Source organism: Peromyscus californicus, unplaced genomic scaffold, assembly GCF_007827085.1.
Source record: "Peromyscus californicus insignis strain IS unplaced genomic scaffold, ASM782708v3 Scaffold_7__1_contigs__length_154581171, whole genome shotgun sequence".
Lineage (NCBI taxonomy): Eukaryota > Metazoa > Chordata > Mammalia > Rodentia > Cricetidae > Peromyscus > Peromyscus californicus.
Genome location: NW_026294595.1, coordinates 29,805,014 through 29,818,226, shown reverse-complemented (window position 1 = coordinate 29,818,226; position 13,213 = coordinate 29,805,014). Strand labels below are relative to the sequence as shown.

General features: G+C 42.0%; 1 pseudogene; it reads right to left on the bottom strand.

Annotated features, from left to right (window-relative positions):
* Positions 1–9,180: 9,180 nt before the first annotated feature.
* LOC128100439 (T-complex protein 1 subunit theta-like) lies at positions 9,181–10,699 on the bottom strand (annotated as a pseudogene).
* Between the last annotated feature and the right edge of the window lie 2,514 nt (positions 10,700–13,213).

The following is a 13,213-nucleotide window of genomic DNA, read 5'->3' as shown; positions in this document are numbered from 1 at the left end:
GAGAACTAAGTTTCTAATACAAAAATTTAAAGGAGACATTCAAACTATAGCAAATATATAACATATAAAGTTATATATATAATATTTAGAACAGAGTTTGAAACAGTAACTTCTCTGTTTCTTTGGGGGATCTTCTTCAAGTTTGATAATTTCACCCGATGATGGCTGTGTGTGGTATTCAGAAGTTTTTAGGTCTGAAAGTCAACTCTTCTCTGTCAGGAGACTCACTTATGTAGTTTGGTATGAGTGTCCCTGGCTGCTCCTGTGTTGAAGGTGAGTTCCCTAGACACTGGTACTGTTGGTTACTTGATCTTTGTCATCAAATAGAGTTCGACCCAGTGTTTGCTACTCAAAGGGCCTCTATGTTTTTTGTTTTATAGTCCTGGGGATTGCTTCTCCTGACTTTCCAAATTAGAAGTGCCAGAAGTCTGTATTTCTATAATTTTTCTCTTTTCTGCTTTCAAGGTATGTTGATTTTTAAATAACACTTTATGAAGTGTGCTCAATAATTGCAGATATATGCTACTAATTTTCTGTTTTCCAAGCACTATTTTTAAGTCTAGAAACCAATTAAGTTCATTATCTGCCTTCCAAGCCGTCCCATGTGACGGTCTGGCCAATTGTTTTTCAACCACATAATATAGGCCCCAGACTTCCAATTTCTGAGAAGTAAATTTACTGCCTGTCACGAGATTGGTAAGGTTGCTCCCATTACAGGAGGTTGAGTTGGAAGCTTGATTTCCAGAACAGTAGTGTTGAGGGGTAGAGACTTTAGGATTGGGTTTGTGGAGGGTGGTTAGGGCAAGGCAGGGCTCTAAGGATGGATGCATTAGGGCAGGTCGCCTGCAACTGAATCAGTGTCAGAGTACTTGTCCAGCATGCACCTGGCTCTTCTGCATTAGGAACACACACACACACACACACACACACACACACACACACACACGGGCAGGGGGCAGACACTAGGTTGTTACAAGGGATGTACGTTCCTGGAATCCCTGTCTGCCTGCCTTGCTCACCCCTTCCCCACGCTGCTCCACGATTGAGATGCCATGCACCATGAGGCCTTCATCAGAGTCAAGCAGATGTCGCTATTATACTCTTTCGAGTCTCAAACCAAAAAAGGATCATGCTTTCTTTAGAAAGTATCCAGCCCCACTTACTTTGTTACAGTGAAGGAAAGTGGGTGGAGACAGCCTCTACGTCAAAGCTGACGGTGTATTTTGGGTACTGTTATGGGTTGTCTTTTTTTTTCTTCTTCTTTCCTGACAGGTATAGTCTCTCAACTTCAGAATACCACTGTCTGTATCAACCAGAATAAGCTGTGTGGTGCCGATGTGACAAATTACTCTGAATTCAGAGACTTCACATGACTAAGATGTATCCCTTGTGTACTCTGTGTGTCCATGACAGTCAGGGATCAGGTTTATGGCAGCATGTACTGCCTTAACATTTCTGGGTTTAATGGCAGCGGGAGAGAGGAGCTGTTGAAACCCAAAACTCAAGGGGAGGGCCATGAGCCAGAGCTGTGTCTTAAACAGCACTAATCACACCTATGGGGCTGTCTCCATGTTAGGGTCCTTAGGCAGTGCTGCTCTTGAAAGGCAATTGGATTGGACAACCGAGGACTTTGAATTAATTAATCAACTGATGGCGTGTGTGTGTGTGTGTGTGTGTGTGTGTGTGTGTGTGTGTGTGTGTGTGTGTGTGTGCCACATATGTGAGGGTACCCGTGGAGACCAGAAGAGGGAGTCAGATCCCATGGAGCTGGAGTTGCATGTAGCTGTGAGCCAGCTGATGGGAGTGCTAGGAACTGAACTCCGGTCCTCTGCAAGAACAGCAAGCTTCTGCAGCCTTCATACACACTAACTGATTTCTTTATTGCATTTCCGTATTGTCCCCTCTACTGGGGACTACCTTCGGTTCTATCTCACTGCCTTCAGCCTCTACCCCAGTATTGCTCCTCCTACTTCTAGATTACATGAGCTCTATTTTTCTCCCCAGAAGGCCTTTAAATCTTTTTTTTTAGGGGGTGGGGAGATGGCTCAGCAAACAAAGCTCTTGCTACTCAAGCCCCACAGCCTGAGTTTGATCCCTGGAGCCCGTAGTTTCAAAAGTCAGATGTATGCATGTCTTAAGGTGAAATGGGAGACAGAGACAGGAGGATTACCTAGGAGCTTGTGGGCCAGCTAGCCTGGAGTATAGAGTGATCAGAAACAAGAGTGATCTGGTCTCTTTGCCGAGGTGCAAGCTGAGAACAGACTCCTGAAAGTTGCCTTCTGATTTCCAGACATGTGCCATGGCACACACATACACATAAACACACACACAGACACACACATACACACACAAATATACATACATACATAATAAATAAAAATACCCCCTTTTATCCCCTCTCATGTGCCCCTTTTTCCTTTCTTGGCCTCTACACACAAACACCTCAATATAAAAAATGAGAAGCTAGGATCTGAGTATGAGAGAAAACACGTGACCTTCGTTTTTCTGGGCCTGTGTTACTCTGAGTGTTTTCCAGTTGATAACAGCACTGGGGTTGTGGAAACTCAGAGGTGTGCCTTGATGCTGGTATGTCACTAGGGCTGAAACCTGGAAGGGTGTGTCTCCTCTCGGGACCTTTCTCCTCTTCCTTCTTCTTGTCTTCTTTCTTCTTTCCTTCCATCTTCTCCTCTTAGTTGCCCTACACTTGTGCCATTTTGTCTTCTAGTATATTCTCTCTACTGTGATGTTCTAGCTCACCTCAGCCCCAGAGCAGTACCAGCCTACCATGACTGGCATCTTTGATGCTGTAAGCCAAAACAAACCTTTCTCCTTTAAATTGAGTTTTGTAGCTACTGTGACACAGCAACAAAAAGTGACTAACATAGTATTAAAAAGGAAAAGATGCTCATTATATAATGAAATTAATCTACATTTATATATTATATAAAATTGCATATAATGAAAATAATATATAATTATATATAATGAAAATAATACTCCATAATAATGGTAAATATATGTATGTCTTTTTTTTTTTCTACAAAAACGTTCCCAGCATCTCATTTTTCTAGGTTGCAAATAAATTCTGTGCTAGGTTATCACTTCCTTACTGCTCAACATTAAGGTGGTTCTGATTTTTTCCCACTTGTGGCATCTGTGATATGTATAAATTCTTATACCTTCAGGCTCATAAATCGATTTTTATAGTACTGATCTTACTTCACAGTGATTCTTTGGGAGCCAGAAGGTCGAAGGCTAGAAGTTCTCTTAAACATTCTGGTGTGTAATGATTATGCTAAGCATTTACATATACACTTCTCTTTGGATCAACTTTTACTTCTTTTCGGTAGCTATTGATGAGTGGAATTTCTTGGCCATATGGTAAATTTATATTTAACTTTTACGAAGCTGCTGAACTTTTAAAAAGCAGCTGTAACATTTTTTTATATTCCCATATAGCAATGTGTGAAGTTTTTCATTTCTCCATATTCTTAACATTTGTGTACATACAAAATCAGTAGCTTTGTGGGCTGAAGAGATGGCTCATTGGTTAAACGGCCATATTGTTCTTGCAAAGGACCTGAGTTTGATTCCCAGAGCCCATATTAGGCAACTCATAACTGCCTATAACTCCAGCTCCTGAGGATCTGACATCTTTATGTCTTCCTCAGAGGTGCGCGTGCACACGCGCGCGCGCACACACACACACACACACACACACACACACACACACACACACACACACACACGATAATAATTAAATAATTAAAAAATGCCTAGATTTATATAATCAGTACCTTGCCCTGAATGACTTTGTTTTATGAAACAATAGTTGGTTCTATTTTGAGTGCAAATGACCAGATATCTTATTTGTGCAAATAAACAGCCATCATCTGTCTGTCACAAGTCATGGCACAGATTCATCTTTTAACCTATTCATACAAATACAATTCTATCACCTGTGTGCTTTCTGAAGTAAATCAGGAACATATGGGTTCATGGCATAACAAATGCATGTCAGAAAAGCAGGCCCATGAGTTCACTGAACACATTAGACTGCCCCACAATGCTGCCTCCTCTTTTGGGCCAGATCAGGAAGTACACCTCTCAAGGTTCATGACAATACCTGGATCTGTCAGCAGATCATCCAGTACATACAGGTGGGATCATGGGTGAGGGAGGACTCTCAATTCGGTCCCCTGGGCTTTAGTGCAATAGGATCTCTCTGTTTCATAGATGTACTTGAACTGCAGTTTCTCTGGACCTACATGGCTCCAGGACTCAGTAGCCGTGGGCCTGGCCTTGTCTTGCCTTGATCAGGCTCTTTGCTCCCCAACACCTGTGTGACTGGCATCATTAATATCTAATTACCTGCCATGGTACTGTCCTCTGTCCCTGTCTTCAGTGCCGTGAATCCTATAGTCTCTTTAACTCTTTCCTAGCCACTCTGTAACCCATGTATCACTTGTGAAGTGTACTGGGGTCGAAGAGTTAATATTAACTGTCCAGATTGGAATTTAAGAGGCTGATTGCCAATGACTGCACTATCAAGTGAAATCAGAAGTACTTGGACAATTATGTGAAAATTGACATAGCTTGTGAATTTATTGTTATTTAATAAATTCTGGTGTCATGGAAAGATGCAAACATTTGTGTTTCCAAGACTATGCTCAAGACAAGTAGTAATTTTAAACATATTTCATGTGTATATTTGTGCATCTTTGGTGAAATATAAATTACATTTTTATTCACTTTTAAATTTGGTTGCCTTGTTTTTTAGTTGTATAAATTCTTGCATGGTCTATATAAAAACCATGTATCAGCTTGATGTGGTGTCAAATGCCTTTAATCTGAGCACTTGGGAGGCAGAGGCAGAGGCAGGCAGATCTCTGAGTTTGAGGCCAGCCTGGTCTACATAGTGAGTTCCAGGTCAGCCAGTGCTACCCAGAGAAACTCTGGAAAAACCAGAACAACACAAACTAAAACCAAAATGATTTCTTATGTGAAATTCTAAGATTTTTTTTGTTTATTTGTATCCTTTAACCTGTTTCCTGACGTACAGCTTCCCAGACATTTGGAATATTGAGTGATGTGATGATGTGCTCATGGGGTGAGTGGTTGGCTCAGGGTCTCTATGGAGTCTCAAGATGAAGAAAGATCCAAACATGATTTGTTTTGTTTGTTTTTGTTTTTTTTTTCTCTCGGAGCTGAGGACTGAACCCAGGGCCTTGTGCTTGCTAGGCAAGTGCTCTACCACTGAGCTAAATCCCCAACCCCCAAACATGATTTGAGACTAGAGCCTTTAGCTTCTCCTCTCAACCTCTAAGGAAGGGAAGCCAATGGTTTAGTTATTCACAGCGATGTAATGACTGTTCCATAGAAACTCTTCAGAATCCTGTTCAGGGAGCTTCCAGATAGTGAACATGTGTTGGTTCCTAGAGGGTGCCTTGTCTGCAGAGGCCATGGAAGCTCCATGCTCCTTCCCAGATCGAACGTCCACTTGGTTGTACATTGGCATCCTTTCAGATATCTGAAATAATTAAACCCTTTGAACCTGAGGGATCAATAGGGTCATGGAAATGTCAGCCTGGAGCTTGCCATTGACATTGGAATAGTGGAACTCAGCCCTTGACCTGTGGCATCTAATGCCATTTCCAAATCGATTTCATCAGAATTAAAATGAATTAAAGGGCCTCAGTGTCTTTTGGGAAATTGTGGCAAAACCATTTTAATGTGTATAAAAACCCCCACATATTTCAGTGACCAGAGGCAAGGTGGTCCTTAATTGAGAGTGTGGGTAGACAGAACACTTTGGTCTGTTCATTTGTTATTTGTTTGTTTATTTATTTATTTGTTTTGGCACTGGGGATTGGATCCAGTCTTGCACAAGGCAAGTTCTTCCTCTATGTTTGGAATCAGAAATGTTATTTGTAGATGTTTGAGTGTTATTTATTTATTTATTTATTTATTTATTTATTTAATTACAGCAGAATACAGTAGGACAAAGTAAAGCAGGCGAGGCTGTTAAGAAAAACTTGAATGTCTTAGAACCTCCAAGTTTGTTTTCTCATTCACATAGGTTTGGCTGCAGGCGCAGGTGGCTCTCTAGTGGAGCTGTCATCCACATGTCACTTCAGTGACCAACACTTTTTTCAAGGTGTGTTTCAAAAGGTGTCAACTGGCAATTAAACAGCCCCACCCAGATATGAGAAACATCCCTTTCCCTAGTATTTCATTGGTCAGTTGAATCACAGGTCTACGCTCAATGACAGTGAGAAAGGAAGAGAAAGCTGTTCATGTGTCTGATGGAGAACAACAAGGCTTAGTGGTGAGCAGCACCAGCGTTCCTGTGTACAACACACATACACACACACACACACACACACACACACACACACACACACACACACACACAAGCATGCACATACACTTCATTCTGTTGGCCCAAATTGTCTGTTGGTAGACATTTGTTCTGCTTCTGTCTTTTGACTGTGATGAAAACGTTATGAAACATGGGTGCAAAAATAGGTCATTGAGGCCTGCCTTCAGTTTTAGGTGTATATTGAGAAAGAAATGGAATTGCTGGGTTCTGTAATTACAAGACTTTGAATATAACCGTACTGTTTCCACGAAGCTGTACTGTTTACATCACGGCCAGCATTAAGAAAGTGTTTCAACTTTTCCACATCTTCATCATTACTGCTATTGTTTCCCCCCCTTTTTTTTTTTTGGTTTCTTGAGACAGGATTGCTCTGTGTAACAGCTCTGGATGTCCTGGAACTTGCTTTGTAGACCAGGCTGTCCTTAAACTCATAGAGATCCACCTGCCTCTGCCTCCTGAATGCTGAGATTAAAGGCGTGTGTCACCACCACCTGGCAGTTATTTTCCATCCTTAAATAACTCCTGCCCTAAAGGTTATAGTGTATGGCCTCGCGGTGATTTTGATTTGTTTTCATGGGGCTTCTCTTTATGAGCCAGTTCCTCATAACGAAACCCTATCTATGTGCATCATAGGCTGCTATTTCCTCTGATAAACTATGTTGTCAAATAATTATCAAGATGAGTACCAAGACCATTCAATGGAAAAAGTACAGTCTTCCTAATGAATGGTTTTGAGACATTTTGTATGTGACATCCACATACAAAAGAGAAGTCCATGATCTGCTGTTTGCAAGCCAGAGGCACAGGGAAGCTGATGATATGGCTCCAGTCTAAGTCAATAATGGCAGGAGACAGATGTTCTTTTTCTAATAAAACAAAAGAATATGAAAGGATAATTAATAAAAATAAGTTCAGTTTGGCCAAGTGTGGTGCTATATACTGTAATTCCAGCCCTTGGGAACCTGAGGCAGAAACAGCTGTATCCTGAACTCAAAGTCCGAGTGCTCTGTGTAGTAAGATCTCCTGTCCTAAAAAAGAGGTGTCCTTGGTGGCTTTGTTTTCTTTATGTTTTATTCTACTGGAATCACAGTAAACTAGATAACGCTACACATTGGTGAGGGGAGATCTTTCTTATTTTTATCTACTCTACCAATTAAATGCTTCTTTTTCCTGGAAACACTCCTTCTTCTTCTCCTTCTCCTTCTCCTTCTCCTTCTCCTTCTCCTTCTCCTTCTCCTCCTTCTCCTCCTCCTCCTCCTCCTCCTCCTCCTCCTCCTCCTCCTCCTTCTTCTTCTCCTCCTCCTTTTAAAAGATTTATTTATTTATTATGTATACTGTGTTCTGTCTGCATGCATACCTGCATGCCAGAAGAGGGCAGTACCAGGTCTCATTACAGATGGTTGTAAGCCACCATGTAGTTGCTAGGAATTGAACTCAGGACCTCTGAAAGAGCAGCCAGTGCTCTTAACCTTTGAACCATCTCTCCAGCCTCCTCTCCTGGAAACACTTCTACAGACATATCCAGAAAGGATGTTTTTACCAGCTAATTGATCATCCCGTAGCCCAAGGTAGCACATCACTATTCCACCACTTTATTAGTCAGCCTTCTGTCAGGGGGAAAAAATATCTGAGATAATCAACTTTAAAGGGGGAAAGACGGATTTTAGTTCACAGCTTCAAAGACTTCAGTCCATGTTCCCTTTGCTCTGTTGCTTTGGGCCTGTGGCATGGAAGTGTATCAATGGCCGAGAGTGAGGTAAAGTAAAGCTGTTGTACTTCTGGTGACCAGGAAGCAAAGACAGGAAGGGAAGTGTTGTAGAATATTATTAAGGTGTGTTACTTTTGTTTATGTTGTATTTGTTTAATTCTGTGAAACTGTTTTACTGTGCCTGTCTAAAATACCTGATGGTCTAATAAAGAACCGAATGGCCAATAGCAAAGCAGGAAGGAGAAAAGATAGGCAGGGCTGGCAGGCAGAGAGAATATATAGAAGGAGAAACCTGGGAGAAAGAAGGAAGTAGCCAGAGAAGGAGGAGGACATCAGGGGCCAGCTACCCAGCCACACAACCAGCAACAGAGTAAGAAAGAAAGGTATACAAAAATAGAGAAAGGTAAAAGCCCAAAGGCAAAAGCTAGACTGGATAATTTAAGTTATGTAAAGCTCGCTAGCAACAAGCCAAGCTTAGGCCAGACATTTATAATTAAGAATAAGCCTCTGTGTGTGATTTATTTAGGAGCTGGGTGGTGGGCACCCCAAAAGAGTAAAAAACACCACCAATAACAGGGAAGAGGCCAGGGTCCCAGTGTCCCTTAAAGAGCATGGCCCCATCGACTTAACTTCTTCTGACGAGGTCTCACATGCCAACAGCACCACAGATTAGTGATCAAACCTTTGTCATGTGGCCTTTTGGGGACATTTCAGATCCAAACCAGCAGTGCCATGTAAGTGAGAGTTTATTTCTGGCCAGGTTTCTCTTTATGTCATTCCCATATTGTTTCAGTTACCGTAAGTTTAAGGTAATACTTAAAATTGAGATGTGTGAGTCCTCCAGATCTGTTATTTTTAAAGGTTGTTTTGACTATTTTGAAATGCTCTAAGGCTCCATAAAAATTTCAGATAAAAAAGGGAACCAAAATGCTAGTTTTTAAAAAAAATTATACAGCAGAGAATGCAAAAACAAAGCACTTCTTTATATAAGAATACGATAGAATCTTCAGCTCCAGAAGAAAGCCATTCAGCCTTGTTGGTCTTCCTCTCAATCTACCTTATTTTTGAAGACTTTTACCCACAAGATAGTTTAGCCACAATGACCTCTAAGTACAGCAACTGCAGTGTTAGCAGCCAATTTAATCACCCAATATTTTTCCAAGTAAGCATCTTGAGTACCAGCTTCCAACATTGCTTTTACAGCAGAACTTCGGTCTTTAAATACAATCCAGCATTTTTGTTTCCTCTCTGCTTTGCTGTACAGACGTTAGAGATTACAACATTGGCTTTAACTCTAGCATTTTCTGACAGTGCCTGTGTAATAGCTTTGGATGCTACAGCAATCTGTTTACTAGCATAGTGTTCAAGTTCAGGACTTAGCTCTTCATATGGTGTGATCTGTTTGGCCAGTTCAATTTCTGATGTTCTACCCCCAGGGCATGATGTTTATCCCCTGTAAGAACTTGAATTCATTTGAACACCATCATCTCCTGCCCTTTCTATATCAACCATCAGATCGTCTATAGAACATCAATGCAGTACAGTAGAAATAGCACCACCTCCTTTCTCATGATTGAAAACGTGTGTATCTTTAACTTCTGAGAGGCAAGGGCTGTTACAATGTCCTATTTCTTCCAGGCCAAGAGGAGTCAATCCAGGAAGAGCAGTAGCTCCAACTCTTTTATTGTCTCCTGGGATCCCATTTTGAGTTGAGTCTCATCAACATTGTATTTGCTTGCATAACAAAGAGCCATGCCTGCCACATTGTCACCTTATATAAATGTTGTAATGAAAATTTCACCAGCATCCACAATAGCTTTTGATTTGTGCACCCCTGAGATTTTCTTCTTTAATGAAATCCAGCAGCTCTCCAGCAGTCTTTATCAGCATGGTTCCCTCATCTCTGTTATCATGCCCTCAAAAGGACAAGAGTATCTTCAGTTTCCTTCTTAAAAACAAACAAACAAACAAGCAAGCAATCCATGCAATACCAGAGCCCACAAGTTTACAAGCTCTGACGTTATCAGCATTGAAATGACTGGAATCAAGAGAAATAGATACATGTGGCTGAGCAGGCAGCATGACCAAAATTGTGCTGTTTTCATAGTTGTGTGCTCATTCTGGGGTTAAGAAGTAGAGTTGATACCTCATCAACATCCCGAGTGGTTTACAGAGCCCCATCATCAAGTCAGGAGAATGCTTGTAGGCTTTTTGTGTGCTATTTCATAACCTTCTATGGCCTCTGAAACTGACAAACATCCCTAAGTTCTTCGGCTAGCTCCAGAAGAGCTCCAGCAAATATCAGAATGAAGTTTGTGCCATCCCCAACCTCTTACTCTCAAGTATGAGAGGCCATGACATCATTTTTGCAGCAGGATGCTGGGCTTCCAGATCTTTCAATGGGCGTTGCCTCTTTTGTCACGAACCACTCTCCAGGAGACTGGGAACCATTTAATTCTTTCCACTTGGTCCCCATGCTGTACGAAAGTCTGGGAAAGTTTCTTGCAAGCTTGTGTTTTTATACATAGCCTCTTCTAATGCTAAAAGTGTTTTGTTGTATCCTTGAGCATCTGGAAAAAGCCTGGAAGCTTAGGGACTTGAAGTGACATGGCCAGCTTGCAAAAAGCTGTTTATGTGCTCCTTTGGAAATCTGGCGGAACTGAGGAGCAGGCAAGCACAGCTGCTGCTTCTCCTCCTCCTCTTCCTTGGAAACTGGGTCTTTCTATGTAGCCCAGGTTGGCCTTAAACTCAGCATTGAGCCTCAGCCTTGTGAATGCTGGGATCACAGGCACATGCTACCATACCTGTTATACTTGTTTTTCTATTTCTGCATACAGTGGTTTGGAGATTGTGGGAAGAACAACATTGAATCTGGAGAGAGAGAGAGAGAGAGAGAGAGAGAGAGAGAGAGAGAGAGAGATGCTGGGGGATGCCTTTCTGTATGCTGTGAGTATATATTGTTCCCATTGGTTAATAAATAACCTGCCTTGGCCTATATGGCAAGGCAGCTTAGAGGCAGGAGGGAAATCCAAGGAGAGAGACAGGAAAGAGAAAGGCAGAGTGGGGAAAACACCAGACTGCCATCCTAGGAGCAACATGTAATGGGATGCAGGTAAAGCCACGGAACACGTGGCGATACATAGATTAATAGTTATGGGCTGCGTTAAACTATAAGAGCTAACTAGCAAGAGGCCTGCCATAGGCCATACAGTTGATAATTAATATTAAGTCTCTGAATGATTATTTTATAAGTGCCTGAGGGACCTCAGGGCTGGGTGGGACCTAAGAAAACTTATGGCTAAAGAGAGATAGAGACAGAGACCGAGACCGTGTATGTGTGTCCATGTATCTAAGAACACCACATAGCACTTGTGGAAATCAGAGGACAATGTGTGGAGTCTGTCATCTCCTATCACCATGTGAGGCCCAGGGACCACACTCAAACTCAGGTTGTTAAACTTGTCAGCAAGCACCTTTACCCAGTGAGCTACCTCATTGGTCTTAAACACACACACACACACACACACACACACACACACACACACACACACACACACACACGCGTGCACGAGAGAGAGAGAGAGAGAGAGAGAAAGAGAGAGAGAGAGAGAGAGAGAGAGAGAGAGAGAGAGAGAGAGAGAGAGAGAATAAATGCTTAAAATTTATTAGCAAGGTGGTGATTGAATTTCCCCCTTGCTTGCTCCCTCCGCCCCGCCCCTTTCCTGCTGCTCCTTGCCTGTGGGCTGTGTGTGTGTCAAGATGAAGCTGAGTATCTATGTCTTTCCCAGCCATCAACTGTCAGAGATGCACCAACGTGGACAAGGAAGCAAACTTTGTACTTTCTATGAAAAGTCAATAGCCACAGAAATTCCTGATGATGTTCTGCATGAAGAATGGAAGGGTTGTGTGGTCTGAGTCAGTGGGAATGACAAACAAGGTCTTCCCACGAGGCAGGGAGTTTTGACTCACACCAGACTCTGCTTTTGTTGTTGAGAAAGGGGCAGTTTTGTTATAGACCAAAGCACAAGTCTGCTCAGGGATGCACTGGACAAGTCTTCTCGACTTGGTTATTGTAAAAAAGGGAAGAACGGATTTTACTAGGCTACTGTGCCTTGGCGGTTGAGGCACCGAAGAGCTCACAGAATCTGAAAACCTTTTCAGTCTCTCTAAAGAAGATGATGTCCAGCAGTATGTTGGCGGGATGTCCTTTAAGAAAGGGAAGAAGCCAAGATGAAAGCCCTGAAGATTCAGCATCCTGTAACCCCACGTGACCTTCCACACAGACCCTCAGGTACTGCTCTGAAGAAATGACGCACCAAGAAAAGGGAGGAGGGCTGCAGAATGTGCTAAACCTTGGCTGAGAGAATGAAGGAAGCAGAGAGCTTCTACTGACATGCCTGAATCCAGTCAAAAATAACTCTGTAAGGGTAACTAATAAATGATCAGACTTGGAAAAAAATAAAGAAAATTTCCCTTTGGCTATTCCCAAGTATGTTGAAAAACAAACAAACAAACAAACCTTCTTAGAGTATAACCTTGTGACTTTTTTTTTGCCAACATAAATGCAGTTTATGAAAATATCAAACATTGCTACAATATTTTAAAACTTTAGAAAGGGTCTTTATGATCATGTATTAAGTTTCATTTTGTCAATTTGACATGATGTGGTTGATATATTATGCACCCCAATAAACTTATCTTGGGGTCAGAGAACAGAACAGCTATAATATTCAACATGGAGGTTAGGCAGTGGTAGCACAGGCCTTTAATCCTAGCATTCCAGAGGCAGAGATCCATCCAGATCTTTGTGAGTTCAAGGCCACACTGGAAATAGTCAGGCATGGTGACACACATCTTTAATCCTAGCACTTGAGATCTCATATCTTGCTTGGGAAAGCACATGGCTTTAATCCCAGGAAGTGATGACAGGAAGCAGAAAGGTATATAAGGCATGAGGACCAGGAACTAGAGGCTTTTAAGCTTTTAGACTTTTAGCAGCAGTTCAGCTGAGATCCACTTGGGTGAGGACTCAGAGACTTTCAGTTTGAGGAAACAAAATCAGCTGAGAAGTTGGCAAGGTGAGGTTGGATGTGGCTTGTTTTGTTTCTCTGATCTTTCAGCGT